Source organism: Protopterus annectens, chromosome 9.part0 (genome assembly GCF_019279795.1).
Source record: "Protopterus annectens isolate FY-2018-M chromosome 9.part0, PAN1.0, whole genome shotgun sequence".
NCBI classification, from domain to species: Eukaryota; Metazoa; Chordata; order Ceratodontiformes; family Protopteridae; genus Protopterus; species Protopterus annectens.
In genome coordinates, this window is record NC_056743.1 from 1,166,485,134 (window position 1) to 1,166,504,579 (window position 19,446).

The following is a 19,446-nucleotide window of genomic DNA, read 5'->3' on the forward strand; positions in this document are numbered from 1 at the left end:
GTCACCATTGTGTGTTGTGGTTTCCACTGGCCCAGTGGGCTTAAAGGATACCATCTCAGTCTGAAGAAGTGTGAAGTCAGCTTTTGAGAAGTTTGTCACTATACTCTTTGTATTATACTAGCACCAACACATTTGTAGAAAATTTCCCAGAATCCATCAAACAAAATGGACAAGCAAAATGTAACACTTCCACAAGAGGTGTAAGCATACTGGATGTGATAATCGGAAATATGTGTACTGGATGTCAAGATGAGAAGTGTATCCCTCACTGGTAAGACCAGACCATAGAGTAATCACACTGTAGTTACACATCCCGACCCCAGTCCCTGGCCAGAATACCACAGAGAAACACATGTATAAAGCATAGCTTGCAGCCCTACAAACTGATGTGGAATCCATGAAAGGCCCTGTGCAAGTCCAGAATATGGGACACACTGCAGAACATGTTATACAGGCATTCCATGAACACAGCCAAGAGTGCTTGGAGTCTGAAATCACAAATAACAACAAGACACAATGCCATACACCCAGGCATCTGGCATGCTGGACTCCAGCAATTACTAAACCATTGAAGAGAATGAGGAAGCTACCACATGATAGATCAAACATAAAAAGTGAAGTAATCAATGATCACTAGTATAGATTCATAGATTAGTACTAAGCTAACTGCCCTTGCGAGCTATTTTAAGCCTAGCCAATTATCCCTTGTGAGACTCAAACCCTGCACCTTGCATTTGCAAGGCAAACACCTTAACCATTAGGCCACTCTCCCAACCCCTTGGCAATAAAATGTGTCCACACATACAATCCACTAAGGCCAGGCAAAACAAGTAGAATCTGTGAATCCAGAGGCAATGTGACACCTGTCCCAAGTACACAAACAACAACAACTCACCCCAATAAATACAAATATATGTGATAGACACAACCAGGTAGCCAAACCGGAGCCTGAGCACCCCCAAATCAGTACTGTTAAAACTAGTCAGGAAGAGAAGGTAACCACATACACCACAAACCCAGTCCCACATAGACCTACAACGACTGTAAACCAAACACATAAACACAAAAACATTCCCAGAGGCCCTAATTACAAACACACAACACCAACACAAGCCTCCAAAGCAGACACCCAATAAAACAACCTCCAGACATAGCACATGTAACACATAGTACACAAAGCTGGTGTGCCAAACAGTCACAGGAGAGAAGGAGAGACAACATGCCTGATACAGTTGTAATAGGTGACTCCATAGTGAGACATGCTGCTGTTCCAGGGATGGCTTGCACCTGTTACCCATGAGCGTCTGGATATTGCCTAAGGCTTTTGCAACCTACAGAGATCCTTTCATAGGCAAGGCTGAAAAGACCAACCCACCACCATAGAAAACAAAACTGGAAAGAAACAGAAGGATAATGCTGATCAATGCCAGACGTGTAAACCTCAATATGCATGCTCCTGAGGCCTTCCCCAGTATGGAGAACATCGATGCCTGTCCAGTGATAGAAACCTGCTGCAAGCCTCATGACAGCACACCAGCACTACCAGGTAGTACCACATATCATGTGTTATGGCCACAAAACCTGGAACAAAACATAAAAGGAGGGTGAGTATCCATATTCAGCACAGACACCTATACATCCAGTTAACTGACAATGCTTACGTCATTGCAGTCCACCCATGTGCAACTAACCATAGGCAAGACTGCTGTACAGTCTGTAGCATGCTACAGACCACACTCTCACACACAGGAACCCCACCCCACTGTCCTGAAGACAGTGGACAGTATGAATGTACCACCAAATACAAAACAAGGTACACACAAATTACCACATAGGTGGTAAACCATTATGTATGGAAGGAGTAATCAGGGACCTAGTGACACAAGTGGACAGTAACCTGTTATGTGACAGTCACATTGCCAATCTGGCTAGGAAGACTGTCTATATTGGACACTGTATCATGAAAGGAGTCACATCTACATCAACAAAGGTCATTGTGCCCCTATACTGTTCCCTTATCAGACCCATAATGTAGTACAATGCCTCATTTGGGATGTACATTACCTGGCACCTGCAGCAGTTAGAAAGACCTCAAAGGTACCTCACCAAGAGTTAGAAAGGGTCTCAAATATATGTCATATGCTGCCTGGCTGTAGACACCACAGCTGAATGCAGTCACATACAGCCTACACAGAGGCATTGTATGTCTGTTGTACAAGTCCATGTCCAACACAGAAGTAATGGACATGCTCCACCCCAGAAAACTCAAAGCCATCGGAGCTGTGTGAGTCAGAGATGTCAACCTCAACACATAATGAAATAGGATGTGCTGGAGGGACAGATACCTAACCCTGAGGCTCTCCACACCCTGGAACAGAATACCACTACATGTTAGGCAGAGCCCCTCACTGACACTCTTCAACAGGAAGTTGGCAAAATGGATGGATAATTGTAGATGTACACTGGGGGTCTTTACTGTGTCATGTCCAGACAGAGGCACAGCTAAGTAAATCATAAATGGCCATAATATTCACATAGCAAGGGTGGCAAAAGCCACACACACTGTGGCTAGGCTTACAAATGCCCTAGGGTGGATAGCCTAGTATGAACCTATGAACCTATTATGATACAAATTGTACAGGACACTAAGGATAATCCCAAGGCTGCTGCAACTGATGGTAGGAAGCGTGTTGTGAATTCCCAAATATGCTCTGGATCACACAAATATTACAAACAACATACCAAACACACACACGTATTGCCAACATACATCCTGACAGGTGCAGTGCAACCCCCCCCCCATAATGCAAAATATCTTTCCCAGCAGACTGCTGCCTCCCTGACATTATGTCAGCCTTACCACAGGATATGTACCCAAAGAGCAGTGTATAACAATAATGGTTGTTCTCAAGAAAGGTGTCGCCTGAATGGATACTAAAAACAACCACCACAGAATCCTGAGAAGCTTGGTCTGCACAGCTATGGAAAGGATCAGCATGTACCGCAGACATAAAGATATTGGGGATCTATTGACACCCGACCCTACCCAGTGTGGGTTTATTAAGTGCAGACCCTGCCCCTAAACATGTGTGACTCAGTTGAAACAGTAATTGAGGTCACTGACGAGGGCAATGTGGTCCACACAGCATAGCTGGACCTTGCAAAGCCTTCCATACAATACCCTACGTGTTCAATATAGATATGCTCACCAGCTTATATATACACCCCTATGTCACTAGAGGGGTTGCAAACCAGACCAATGACAGAACTGACATGGTCAGACATACTGCAGCCATGTCAGACTACAAAATACATATAACAGGTATCCCACAAAGCTTGGTCCTGGGACCTTCCCCATCTGGTATATATGCCCCATAGGTACAGGCCAACATGTAAGGACTGTGCCTGAACATGTTTGCAGAGGACTACAAACTGCCCAACATATCTGACACTCCAGCTGACACAAGCATCCCACAAAAGGGCCACATAGAAACAGACAACTGGTGCCATAGCCATGCCAGCAAGCTAAATGGAGAAAACGGTATAGTCAACCTCTGTGGATATACAGTAAGTGACCACCAATTACCACATAGGTGTTAACCCATTACATACTTAACATGTAATGACAGACCTGGGTACGCAAGGTGATAGATATCCTGCATTGGACAAACATGTGGCTGTAGTGTTAACAGAAACAATCCATATACCAACCTAATCATGAAGGTTATGACATCTAGATAAGAGGAGGTCATTGTGGTTCTGCAGTTATCCTTCATCAGCGTTACAATTGACTACAACAGCCCCTGTGGGGTGTACCTCAGCAGACACCTCCATCAACTGTAAAGTCCACAACAGTACCTCACCAGGAGTATCAAAGAGCTTGAACAGATGTAATGTGTTGCCTGATTAAACAGAGTGCAACTCCACACACTGCCATGCTGGCCACCCAGACGCAAGCTGTGCCTGATGTAGAAAGCCATGTCCAAGCTGGAATCAAAGAACATGCTGCACCTTGTACAATCTGAATGGCAGTGAGCTATGCACATGAGGGACCTGAACCCCATCACTGACATACATAGGACAAGCTGTACTGCATTATCCATAACACAGAAGCCACCCCCACGCATGAGTAAACTACCAGTACAGGTTATCCATAGAGTCACTCGTTGATTCTCCTCAACAGGAATCTTAATGAGTGGATGGGAGATGGTAGGTTTACCCTGGGTATTACTGTTATGTCATTGGTAGACAGAGGCACAGTATACTAAACATGACATATGTCATGGCAAACTACACTTACAATGTGTTGAAGGACAAACACACTCTCTGACTAGCATTAGAAATGGCCTAGGGCATATCGGTAGTGTTTGCCAATGTACACCTATGTTGTGGAATACACTACTGATGTTGGACGAGGCTGTTGTAAGTAGTTAATATCTGAACATAATGCAACATGGTCAGATGTGCACAACTGGACCCTAACCAGGCTGTTGTGCTCACTATGGAAATGTAAAGCAGTGATAGGACTAAAGCCCAGGATACTGTCCACCACAGTGAAAGTACTGAACCACTACACTATACAGTACTACAGTGTTAGGTCAGTATGAACCGATGCTGACAATTGTATGCAAAGTATCCCATGCAAAACCTGCAGGCACAGTATAATCCCTGTTGTGTTCACACAAAAAGCATTTGGACAGTAACTACACAACATGACACAGAACACACAACCATAAACAGGAGATATTTGTTGAAGTTCACACTCATCCACAAATGTGATGGGCTGCAGAGTTCAACATATGGAAAGCTCACACTGGGAATGCTCACACACTTGATAAATGAGACATCTTTCACACAACATGCCATGGGAAGGCTGAACTGGGCATGCTCACACACTTAGTCCAAATATCAGTTTAGCATTTTGCCACATATATCTGGTATATGTACATGTTATTCCAGTAACCAACAACATTATAGCAATCTGACCAGTGCTCACACTTAAATGACTACAGAGACATACATGATATAGTGGATTTCCCCCATATGCAAACATCTTCCACAGATACACAAGTTGTTCATACAAACAGGAAATGTTATGGCAATAAAGACCTGCAAATACTGCTATCAGCACCAAATAATGTGCATCTGACAGTTAAACATATGAGTGTAGAGGTCAACACTAGGCTGTTTGCCCTAGAGAATGACAGATAATCCAGAGTGTGTGTGTGTGGGTGATTGTGGTTGGTCTGTGTGCACGTCTGTATGAGGGAAATGTTCCTTTTAGCAACCGGGAAAACACACCACAGGATGCTCATTCCCCTTCCTAAACACTGATGATGTCAGCACCCTATAAGTATATCAGGAGAAAGGAAATCTCCCAGTAATGCGAATAGCGCGCTCTGCTAATGTGTCCGTCTCTAGTGTCATAGCATAGGTAGGAGTTTAAATCCAGCAAGTGTGTGTGAAGGGGGGTTAGTGTGTGTGTATGAAAGGAACATCCCTTTTGGCAACTGTGAAAACACACCACAGGATGCCCATTCCCCTTTCTAAACACTGATGATGTCAGCACCCTATAAGTATATCAGGAGAAAGGAAATCTCCCAGTACTGCAAATAGCGCGCTCTGCTAATGCGTCCGTCTCCAGTGTCATAATGTAGTTAGGTAGGGGTTTGAATCCAGCAAGTGTGTGTGAAGGGGGGGTTAGTGTGTGTGTATGAAAAGAGCATCCCTTTTGGCAACTGTGAAAACACACCACAGGATCCCCATTCCCCTTTCTAAACACTGATGATATCAGCACCCTATAAGTATATCAGGAGAAAAGAAATCTCCCAGTAATGCGAATAGCGCGCTCCGCTAATGCACCCATCTCTAGTGTCATAACATAGTTCGGTAGTTGTTTGAATCCGGCAAGTGTGTGTGAAAAGAGGTTAGTGTGTGTGTAAGTTTGTATAAAAAGAACATCCCTTTTGGCAACTGGGAAAACACACTACAGGATGCACATACCCCTTTGTAAACAATAGCACAATTACTTATGGCTTTTGATTCCAGACATGTCACGTGTGTTTTGCTCACACAGAATGCCCATGTGTGCGGGTTGTTTCTCACAATAATGCATGACATCGATTAAACCAGTTATGGCAATACACACATGATGTATTTGTGTGCCAAATACACATATGTACCTGTGACCTTCAATAGTTACCATGTGTGATGCCTGCCACATGTGAATACATGGTATTTGCAAGGGGTAACATTATGACTGTGGTCTTCTGTGCAGGTGCTGCATGTGGGATGTGTATATACAGTGTGAGATGTAGATGCTATCAACCTAGCAGTGAGGTATACACACCTGGTCTGGGGCATATAGTCTACATGTTGTTGATGAACAGGTGCTGCATGTTTTCACCTGTTGTGGGAGTGGTAAGAAGTTGTTCCATAGCAATGCAGTGACTGCATGCTAAGAACCTTTCAGCTAGGGTGTTGTAGCTACAGTAATTCATTAGCATTCAGTAATATGTCAGCATTCCTGGTGAGGGTATGATGCCAACCAAGGTCAGGGTTCTACCAGCCTATGCCACTTGCTCAGTGAGCTCTTCCATGTTCCCTATCATGTATTCCAGTGAGGGACATCACACGTCAGCTGTAGTGGCATGGACAATGATTGAGTCATATGTGTCCATGCATCTGACTGACCTGTATGCTTGTGTTATGTGGTGGACCATAGTGCCCCATGAGCATATCACTGTGACCTTCACCTTGTCCAGCCTGGTGAGCATGACCTCACTGTACCGGACAATAAAAGTACCTAACACAACTGCAGCAGGAGTGTTGTATAGCTGTACAGACTGTGCTTGTTTGGCACACAGGATTTGTGTGCTATGTGTTATGTGTGCTGTGTTCAGGCCTAACATATGCCTGTGTACCAGCTGCAGAGGTGTCTGCCACTCAGGCAGGATGCCATTCTTAGGCTCCACGAATGGCCCGGTGTGTTCCCGTGCTTGTATTGCTGTCAGTGTAGGTCTACATCAGACTAGTATTGCAGTCACTGTAGTATTTCATGCCACCTGACAGGTTATGCCAGTACTGGGTTCAGAGTGCTTAGTCCACAGTTTGGCTATGTGTTGCCATCTCATACATGTGTTGTACATCCATGGGTAGGGGATAGAGTTGACTGTGTACATGTGGCAGCTGTGACATTACTACATGACTCACATATTCCACAACTGTACCATAGAGGTGACTGACAACTGACCTTTGCACATGCTACCATAGTATTGAGATTGCATTGGTGATTAACAGCACATAGGGCCAATGGTGAACAAGATACATAGGTTCATAGGTTCATACTAGGCTATCCGCCCTAGGGCATTTATAAACCTAGCCAGAATGTGTGTGGCTTTCACCATGCATTGTAAATCTATCTTGCTATGCCCTTTTCCAAGGTTAGTATACTGTGCCTCTGTCTAACAGTGACACATAAGAGATACCCAGGGTAAACCTACAATGTCCCATCCAGTCATTAATATTCCTCTTGAAGACAGCCACTGAGTGATTCTGCCTAACCTGTATTGGGATAATATTCCAGAGTGAAGGGAGCCTCTGAGTTATGAATGTGTCCCTCCAGCATGTCCTATGTATATCACTCCTGAGGTTCAAGTCTTTCCAGCGTGTAGCTTGATGGGATTTGGATATTCTGAGGTGCAGCATGACCATTAAGTCAGGGTTTGACATGGCTTTATATGTCAGGCACAGATTGCCTATGAAGAGGCAGTATGCCACTGAGTAGAGCTGCTGTTTCTTTAACCAGTCAGTATGTGGCATCTGTTTGAGCCCTTTGATCCTCTTGTTGAGCTAGTTTTGTGGTCTTTCCAGTTGCTGCAGGTGTCTGGTAAGGTGCATGCCAACAGGGGCATTGTAGTCAATTATGGGCATGATGAGGGATGAGTAAAGAGGCACAATGTCCTCCCCTGATCTACATGTGAATCCCTTCATGATGAGGTGGCCTATATAAAATGTTTTTCTAACCACTTTGGCCATGTGGTTGTCAAATGAGAGAATGCTATCAACTTGTGTACCCCAAGGTCCATAATTCCTTCTTCTGTACTTAATGGATTAACACATATGTGGTACTTTGTGATAACTTTGTTTTTGCCAAAGGGGATGATTATACACTTTTTGGCATTCAGCTTGAGGCCATGGCTGTGGCACAAGTCGTCTGTTTCTAAGAGGCCCTTTTGGAGGATGCGTGTGTTGGCTGGAGAGTTGATTATGGCGTCCAGTTTGCAGTCATCTGCAACTTGCTCAGCCACAGTCCTTCCATGTCGGCCTGTACCTCTGATAAATATATACTGAACAAGGCAGATCCCAGGGCTGAGCCTTGTGGGACACCACTTGTAACTGGTTTTGAGGCTGACATGGCTCCAGCAATTCTAACCATGTGTGTTCTGCCCTTGAGCCACTGTGCAATATATGTAGTGACATAGGGGTTAATATGTACACTGGTGAGCTTCCCTAGAATGCACAAGTGGGGTATTGTATCAAAGGCTTATGCAAGGTCCAGGTAGGCTGTGTAGACCACCTTCCCCTTGGCAGTGGCCTTGGTGACTGTTTCAAAGAAATCAAACAGGTTTGAGAGGCAGGATCTGCCATTAACAAAGCCAAACTGTGTATGATGCAGTGTCTGTAGGTCCCCAATATCTATATTTATGAGGTTCATGATGATCCTTGCCATAGGTTTGCAGACCAAGCTATTCAGACTTATGGGGCGATAGTGTCCAGGATCCGTTAAGGCACCACCTAAATGTAGAGGGACCACTGTTGCTGTACGCCACTCTTTGGCCACATATCATGTAGTAAGGCTGGGATTGAACAGTAGTGTTATGTCTGGGTGTAGCTCTTCTTGGAGTTCATGTAGGACACAGCCTGGGACACTGTCTGGTCCCATTGATGCAGTGTTTATTGCTTTGGAGAGGGCAGCTCTTACCTGAGCATCTGAGATGTCGGGGGCAGCACTCTGCTGGGAGAAATATTTGCCCTTTTGGTGTGGAGGGGGGGAGAAGGTAGCAGTGAACCTGTCCACTAGGATGTTGGCAATGTCTGTGTGTTTGGTATTTCTTTTAACATTTTGGACTACCTCTGAGCATATCTGGGAATTACCACCCAGGTTCCTAACATAACTAAAGAAAGCCTTGTGATTATCCACAGTGTCTTGTGGAATTTTCTCTCAAAGATGGCCTTAGACAATCTTATGAGTGCCTGTAGTTTTCGTCTAATACTCATCAGTGATGCCTTCACATTTTGGGAGTTTGTTGTATCATTTAGTAGCTTCATCCTTCTATTGTATAGTTTGTTTATGGCTGGTGTCCACCACACAGGACATCTGCCTTTGGAGGATTGGGTCTTGCTTTTATTTGGGATTGCATGATCCATGCATTCCTGAAGGTGTCCATAGAATGCCTTTATACAGGTATCTGCAGTCTGGTCCATATTTTCAACAGGCCTGGGGGCTTTGAAGGTTTCCACATCATTTATGAGGAGTGTGAACTTGCTTTACATGAGTTGTTGACTGTATTCTTCTGTGCAGGGGGTGGCCTTGGGATGTGAATATCCAGTGAGATTTGTTTATGGTCTGATCTTACCAGTGAGAGTTACACTTCTGGTCTGGAGCATAGAGTCCCCATGTTGGTGATGATCAGGTTCAGTATGTTTTCCCCTCTTGTGTCAGTGGTAACAAGTTGTTCCATAGCATTTTGGTATATAAATTCTAGTAATCTTTGGGCTAGGGTGTTGGAGCTACAGTCATGCTCCCAGTCTATTTTTGGGTAGTTTAACTCACCCAATATAATGGTGCATGGACAGATCTACATATTTCCAACTGTTTTCAGGAAGGCCAAGTGCAGTTCTTGTGTTTGTGAGGGTGGTCTGTAGCAGGCTATAACCTGGAAGGCAGTTTTACCCACTGTTACTTGCATATGGATAGTCTCTAATGTTTGGTGCTTTGCCACCAACCTGGAGGTGTGGGTATCTTGGATGAATATCAATACACCCCCTCCTTTAGTGGTTTTGTGCAAGTTTTGGGCCTGAAAAGCATGGTATGAGGTATAACTTGGTAGTGCTGGGGTGCTGTTGGTAGCCCTGAATCCGGTATCTGTTACTGCACAGATAGCGATGTTCTCCATGCTGAGGAATGTTTTGAGTGTGTGCATCATCAGGTTTAGAGTCCTGCAGTGGCATATATGACTGCTCACGTGGACAGATGCCAGGTAAGTCATATGCAAAGTGTCACAGGCAACGTATATGTGAACAGGAGAAACAGTGACATTCTGTCAAGTGAGACATGAACATACATATAGTAAGCTATGCAGATGTCACTAGGAGTCCACAGAAGCTGTGTAACTCTGCATGGCAGGTTGGATCAGTATTCCAGGGTAACTGCAAGGAAACATGCATGCAAACATAGCTACTGTAAGCAGGGCTGCATATAGTCCATTGTACAACAAACAAGCTGTACCACTTTCAGTAGGTAACACTGCAAATGCTCACCAGCTGACATATGAATACCTATGTCACCAAAGGTGATACTTACCAGACCACGGACAGAAATGACATGGCCAGAAACGCTGCATCCCACATGAACACATATCACAAGCAACACAGACCTCACAAAGTCAGTGTTCTTAACAGGCACAGCCCATAAGGCCAAACACAATGTGTGACACACTTATAATAGGTGATGCCATAGTCAGACACACTGACGTCCCACTCTCCAGACTGAGCAAGGTGAGGGTCACATTTAGCTACCTGTCGGGTGATAGAATGTGCCACATAACACAAGCACTCAGGTCACTCCACAGCAAGTACAAGTATGAGGCAGTCATTGTCCATGCTGGTGTGAACAACCTGAGACGTACCTCCCTGGACCACATGAAAAGAGACACAGAGGAGCTCTTACATCACCCTCTCAAACTCAAGATTCCCACACAGCCTTCATGAAGACACAGGAGAGTATAGATTTCTCTGAAAACACCATCATACTGGGTGACTTCAACTACCCAAATACAGACTGTGAACATTACTCAAGCCACAATACCCAAGCTCTAGGGTTCCCATAGTTCAGAAACTCTTTAGCTATGGAACAAGTAGTCAACATTCCCACAAGAGGGGAAAATATACTAGACCTGATCATCACAAACATGAGTACAAAATGCTCACCATTTGAAGTATATCCCTCATTGTTGCAATCGAACCATATACTAATCACAGTGGAGTACTGGATCCCCCACATATGCAAACCTCAAACACATCTATGTGTGTGCAGGAAATGCCCCTATTAGCAACTGTGAAAGTACACTACAGGATGCAGATTCCCCTTTTGAAACACTGATGATGTCAGCACTCTATAACTATATTACCTGAATTAAAGCTCCCCAGTAATTCGTATAGTGCGCTCTGCTAATGCGTTTGTCTCTAGCATCATAACATAATTAGGTAGGGGTTTGAATCCTGCAAAGGGAATGTGTGTGAGTGGGGTTTGTGTGTGTGCATAATGCTGTAAGGGAAAAGTGCCTTTTGCCAAATGGGAGAACACACTACAGGGTGCACATCCCTCTTCCTAAACACAGATGATGTCAGCACCCTCTAAGTACAGCATTAGAAAGGATTTCTCCTACTAATGCAAATAGCGCACTCTGCTAATGTGTCTGTCTCTAGTGTCATAACACAGTTAGGTAGGGGTTTGAATCTTGCAAATGGAAAGTATGTGTTTTAGTGTGAGTGGGGTTAGTGTGTGTGCACAATGCTGGGGATGGGATGTGGCTTTTGACAAATGGGGCTATGCACTGCAGGGTGCACATTTCCCTTAACAAACAGTGATGTTGACAGCACCCTATACAAACAACATGACAACAGACAACTGCCAGTACTCAGTATAGTTCTACATGCTACTGTAACACGCACATGTACCAGAACATACCTAGATAGTGTTTTGAAACCTGAATGTGGCAAGTGTGTGGATGTGGGATGTTTCTGTGTGTGCATTTCCGTATGGAAAACATGTTGGATGTGGCAATCAGGGAACCACAGTACCTGATGCACATTACACTTTTAAACTAATGAGGTTGCCTGCAACCTGTGAGTACAGGTAGAGAAGAGGAAATCGGTAGTAATCCAAATAGTGCACTTTTCAAATGTGTACCTGTCATGTGTCGACAGCTACTCATGTAGGGTAATAAATAATGGAAATGGCAGGTGAGCGTGTGCATGTGTGGGGTAGCAGGGTGTGTGTAAATGCATGTGTGACAGAACAGATACATATAGCTGAATCTACAATACAGCACATGATGCACATTCCCATAGTCAATGGTAGCATGTGATGGTGTGCAGCTGGTAGACTTTGGTAAGTAGTATGGGTGCAGATAACAATTCAGGACATTCATACAGTTACTGCAGCAGGAATGCTGGGATATACACACAATCATAGTGGAACAGTGAACAGTTACCAACATGTTACTACTTATACACATCTATGTAGTCACCCTGTGCATCAGCAACGTGTTTACCTTTTCCTGCACTGATGTTGTAGTATGCAGGAGGTGGCACAGTGTCATCATATGCACAGGGTGTGGGTTAGGTATGCCCAAGCCAGCCACTGGTACCACCAATTGACACGTGTGTGTATGTGTGTTTGTGAGGGGCAGCAGTACAGGGTGGACCAGTGTTGGTGCAGTGTGTGTGTGTATGTGTTTGCCCTAGGTGTTAAATTTTTGCATGTGTGTAAGCACGCACACAGTCCCACATAATGGCTGCCATGTACAAGGTTTTGTGGACAGCCACAGACTGCACCTGTCAGGTCATCCAGATCAGTGTCTGTGGGCACGGACACGGTACCTGTGCCTGGCAGGGGTGCTACGGACCATATCCGGTACTAACCTAGACTGGGTACTGTCTTCGGAAGCAGGTGTGTGTTGACTGGACACAGTTCCCTGTTGGGACTGTCCAGAGCCACGTGCACATGGTCTCCTGGGGCGTCCTGATGACAGCACTAACCCAGCATTGCTGGGGCTGCTGCTGGCACTTGAGGTGCGTGAGTGGGCCTGATGTCGTCTGTGGCGACTGCCAGCTGGTGCTGTTGCCGGCATACGGCCAAGTCGACGCCACAAACGCACACCATAGCCCTGGCCCATGGACATCTGGTTGTGGAGCAGCTGTTGCATGTCCCCACAACGTCTGTCAACGGCATCTGTGAAATTACGAATAGCATTCGCAATGTCACGCATGCCATCTGTCATGGCTGTGCGACATGCTGTCAGCTCCCTCAGACCCTGTCTGGTGTACCTTTCCATACGCACCTGTGCCTGCATAACAGTCTGAAACATAGTGGAGGTTGACATACCTCCTTAGGCACGTCGGCCAGAGGCAGTACGGCCACGGATGCCCCCACGAGAACCCATGGGCGACTGTCTGCATGGTACCATTGGAGGACCCTGCTCATGGCTGCTTTGTGGGGATGCATGTACCACAGGTACCACATTACCCTGATCTATGCCCAATGCATACTGTCCATCACCTAGGGACAATGGTGACAAAGGATGTAACGGCAGGATGACTGTGTGCATTGAAGGGGTTGACAGCTGTGTACTGTCAATTGGCTGACCAATGGCGGACCCAGACACACCTTCCTGCACCATTATAGACATTTCCTCATCATCAGTACCTGGGGCACAAGATTCAGGTTCCCTGCTGCAGGTCACCAGAGCAGCACCAGAACCTACGGGAGGAAAACAGGGAACACAGATTACAGTCTCAAGACATATTTTACGGTGATGCACTTCAATACAAATGCACACATTCAGAAATGGACTCATGGACACACACACACATGCATACATGGGCACAGGCACATTTGCACACATGGCACCCCACAGTACACACACACATCAGTACTGAGATACACTACTCTTACTAGTATTAACTTGAGTATTGCAGGTATTATTAAACACACTCACCAGCATGTATACTACTGAGTTACACTACTCTTACTAGTATTATAAATAGTTTTTCAGGTAATGATAAACACACTCACCAGCATGTATGGCCTGCCTCATTGCTAGATGGGAGGGACCTGGAAATATGAAGAAAGTAATGTCAGTGGGCACAAGTGTGCCATTGTTTTTGCATATGATACAGTACAGTAGTACACCAGTTCCCTTATACACATCAGCTGCTCATAATGCCAGTATCACACATGCACAATTACATATCATGATGACAGATACATACCACGTGCACACCTTATGCATGCATGAAGTAACAGTGTACAGAACAGTCATATGTACATATGGCATCTTACCTGCACGCTCAGTGTCTTGCTGCTGTGTGGATCCAACCTTCATCATGATGCAAGTCTGATGCTGTTGTTGTTCTGGGGCTGGATCCACGACACTTAGCAGTAGCCCCTCCTGTCTAGTGAGGGGGGGTGTGGCCACCCCCCCCCCCACCTGTGGCAACCTGTTGCCTGTGGATATCTGCAGCATGCTGGTGGACATTTCTAATCAAATCACTGCAGTGATGTCTCACCTGCTCATATGTCCTATCATGCATGCCAACATCATTTATCCTGCTGACAAGGTTTTGCCACAGTGCAGACCTCTCCTGCTGATTCTGGGTGGTGTGTGAAAACAGGATGTCATAGTCACGCACCAGGCTCTGGTGGATCACTTCGTCCTCTGCAGCAGAGTATGCAGGGTTCCTTTTTGGAGCCATATCTCCCTGGAAAAGTACACAAACAGGATATCAGCAGAGTATGTCAGCAATATATGGTACACATTCTATACATAAAGTATTAAATTGTAGTTATTACTGCTTGGTTGTAACTTGATTAAAGTGTAGCTATCATTCTAAGTCTTTTGGATTAAGCACTTGGCCTTCAGACCAGTTGTTTTACATTAGGAAGGTTTGTGGAAAGCACTGTGGTGGCAGGACAGGTAGCTTTCATCCTTCTAAGTTGGGAACTGCTGATTGAGAGTCCAGTGTCCAAGTGTATTAGTTCTGGTATAAGCAGTTGGGCTTCAGGCCAGTTATTTAACATTAACAAGGTTTGTGGTCTGCACTCTTGTGTGAGAATAGGCTGTACTCTGCCATTCATAGCTGGGAACTTCTGGTTTAAGGTTTATAGTGCCTGCATATTTGAACTGTATCTTACTGACATTGGTACACCTTGTTTGCTGTAGCATACACTACATCCAAGCCTCCTGAATCTAGCTTTGTTTATATGCTTGTTATTTGTTAGCTTGTTATTTCACTGGTACGCTAATTCCACATAATACACAGCTTCTCAGCACTTCTGTGAATCACTACTGATAACTGGCCTTGTGTTCTAAGCTATGGAAGTTTTAAGTATGGAAGACATGTACAGCAATATTACATATGTATATATATCAGGACTATGTACACACAACCTATCTCATGGACATACCTATAGATAGTGAACTATGATACATTTGGAGGTTTCACAGTAAACACAGTATTAACCTGCTACTTTGCATTACCTGTGTTTGTGTCAACTATTGCTGTGTCACTGGTGCTAATTGCTGTTTGCTGCTGCTGCTGCTGGTTTTGTTGCTGTGATGATGCAGTTTTTTTTATTGCTGCCTTTATTTCTTCTCTCTCTCTCTCTCTCTCTCTTTCTCCATCGGTTTGGTGCAATGAATGTATTGCATGTGTGGAGTGTTAGTACTGGATGCTTTTGTAGGTATCTGCATAGGTCCATGTGATGGCCTCTGCACCAATTGTAAGGCAGCATTTGCTAATTGCATGCAGCCAGTTGTGTACTGATTGCATGTCTCACTGTGATTTCAGGACAGTGCTATAAAAGGGTATGTGAGATAGGCATTGCCCTTTCAGATTGTAAGGGTGTGGACCATGCTGGTATGCTGTCAACAGTGTTCTGTGAGTGTGAAGGTTAGTAAGTCTCTCATGATTCATGCTGTGTTGTAAATTCAGGTTGCTGCATTTCTCTCACCTGTTCCCTGTGGTGAGTGTGTATGCATACTGACACCTACAACTATATTTCCATATGTATTAATATAATATAATATATATATATATATATATATATATATATATATATATATATATATATATAAATATAATATATATATATATATATATATATATATATGTACATATACATACTTTCATATATGTACATTAGCTTACATTATTAAGTACAAGCTAACAATTAGCAGGGCTGTTTCTGTTAACACTAAACTAGTATGGGAATCCAGTAATTGGGACAGTAAAAGTCTGCCTGACATGCTTTGGGTAGTAGACATACTATATTGCCTTTATCTTCATTCCTACTATTACATGTTCTACTTATTTTAGCACTATATTCCTGTATGAGAGTCATGGCTTACTGGTAGGTCATACAGACTAGTGTTACAATGGTCTTGTGGTAGGGCCTAATAGTATGCTTTTATTTTGCTTTCAAATTGAGTGCAGGGCCTGTCAATCAAAGTGCTGAAGGCACCTTTAAGCAGTTAAAAGGGTTAGTACGTCTCACAGGAGTCAGCCTGTGTTGTAGATTCTGGTTGCTGCATTTATCTTCACTGTTTCCTGTAGTGAGTGTGTATGAATACTGACACCTACAACTATATTTCATATGTATTAATATATATATATGTATATATATATATATATATATATATATATATATATATATATATATATGTATGTACATATACATACTTTCATATATGTACATTACCTTACATTATTATGTACAAGCTAACAATTAACAGGGCTGTTTCTGTTAACACTAAACTAGTATGGGAATCCAGTAATTCGGACATTAAAAATCTACCTGACATGCTTTGGGTAGTACACATCCTATATTGCCTTTATATTCATTCCTACTATTACATGTTATATTTATTTTAGCACTATGTTCTTGTATGAGAGTCATGGCTTAGTGATACTAAGGTCCTGGGTTCGAGACTGACAGTGGGAATTTATTTTGCTTTCAAATTGAGTACAGGGCCTGTCAATCAAAGTGCTGAAGGCACCTTTAAGCAGTTAAAAGGGTTAGTAAGTCTCACAGGAGTCAGGCTGTGTTGTAGATTCTGGTTGCTGCATTTATCTTCACTGTTTTCTGTAGTGAGTGTGTATGAATACTGACACCTACAACTATATTTCATATGTATTAATATATATATATATGTATATATATATATATATATATATATATATATATATATATATATATATATATATATATATATGTATATGTGTGTGTGTGTGTGTACATATACATAATTTCATATATGTACATTACCTTACATTATTATGTACAAGCTAACAATTAGCAGGGCTGTTTCTGTTAACACTAAACTAGTATGGGAATCCAGTAATTCGGACATTAAAAATCTACCTGACATGCTTTGGGTAGTACACATCCTATATTGCCTTTATATTCATTCCTACTATTACGTTATATTTATTTTAGCACTATGTTCTTGTATGAGAGTCATGGCTTAGTGGTACTAAGGTCCTGGGTTCGAGACTGACAGTGAGAATTTATTTTTCTTTCGAAATGAGTACAGGACCTGTCAATCAAAATTGCCAAAGGCACTTTTAAGCACTTAAAACCAGGTCTGCGCTCGTTTGCGCGGAGCTCACGCATGCGCACTGGCGGTGAGCTCCGCTAACACACGCACACCTCCATGCAAACGGTGTGCACTGGGTTAAACCTTAATTGGCTATTAACACGCATGTTAAGCTAAGCACAGCTAGTTGCACACAGTTTGAGCCTGTTAAACCAGTGCTTAGCTACGGGCAAGCAATTTGCAGCCTTTGAAACACTACTCAGCTACAGGCACTCTGTCTCACCTTGTTTGACAGCAGCTTAGCTATCAGTACATTTCTAAATATTTTTATTATTGTATTACTTGAAAATATATGATCCATTTCATTCCATTTTACAAAAGGAAATACTTTTACATTTGTACAATACTTTCAGGGGCCTTTTTAGTGCTTATTTACAAAAATAAAAAGGATGTTGTGTGGGCTCGAACCTTGCCTGCCTGCTCTTAAGCCAAAAACTCTACCGCTATGCTATTACTTCTTGGCTTACTTTGCATATTTAGTTCTTATATCCTTTTCCACTGATTGCTAACTGCAGTTGCGCTAGTAGCACACCCGCGCACACGAGCGCATGCATTAGCAAACATTTACGGGGTTTTAAAAAAAATAAAAAAGTTTTCATTTTACATTTTATAACATCTGTTCACTTTTTACATTTTACATTGCTGGTCTGTGGGGGCATGTGTTGTGTAGTGTGTTTATTCACATTTCCATGGCCTCTCGTGGGTGTTTACTTTCTGCCATTCTAGACTTCCGGGGGCGTGTCCGCTTGCAGGGCTTAGCCTACGGACACGCCCCCTACTGTCTTACATGGACCGTGTAAGACTTACAGTGTGATTCAGCATGCCTCATGCACCTCATGCATATGCATGACATGCTGACATCACACCGTTTAACTGCAGCCTCCGTGTAAGAGTTATAACTCTTACACGGAGGCTTCCTGAATCCTGCCCTATGTCTTATCGAAGTTAAGTTCTGGTAAAAGACAAAGGTTTTGTGTTTTTATAAAACCTAGTAATTTTGCTTATTCCAACAGTAGACTAAAACTGTCACTGCCTTGATTTTGCCTATTTGATAGCCTTCTTCCAAATTATGGAGGAGATAGATTATCTTCTGTGCAGAAGACTTGATTGCTAGAGGATATTTAAAATAAGGCAGTATATGCAGGATGTACATAAATGACATTAGCTTGTTTTCTGACTCAGGCACATATAAAAAGTATGAACATGATATAAGCTAATTAAGGTGTTGAAAATGTTGCACAAAGCTGATAAACATTCATATCTCCCATTAATTTCATGTTAAACGTAGCATTTATTCCACTTTCTCTTTCTCTGTCCCTTCATACAATAAACATATTGTGTCTTTTATTTCATTGTTCATCCCTTTCTTTTTACTTTTATGTGGTCTTTTGTTATTGTACAGCAATATTCTACCTTTTCTTCTCCCTTTTTACTTTCATACCTTCTCCCAGCCTATCTCTCCATCCCTTCTTCCCTTGCTACTCTTCAGCCTGCTGTGTCTTAACGAGGGCATTTATAACACTATTTTTTTATATAAATGCTCAACAGTACAGGTAATATGCAAGCCAAAATGTTTGTTACTGGTTAGTTGGTCTATGCTCAGAACATTGAACATAGTAATATACTTGCATTCTGTCATGATGGTAAAAAGCCAGAATGTAATTGTTGCATTTTCTCACTTTCCCCCTCTTCTCTGAGTTTGTGCTATTGCTGTTTCAGATTGGAAAATATATCTATTTCTGTGAATACAAAGAATTTCCAACTGCCTAAACTGCATTGCCTT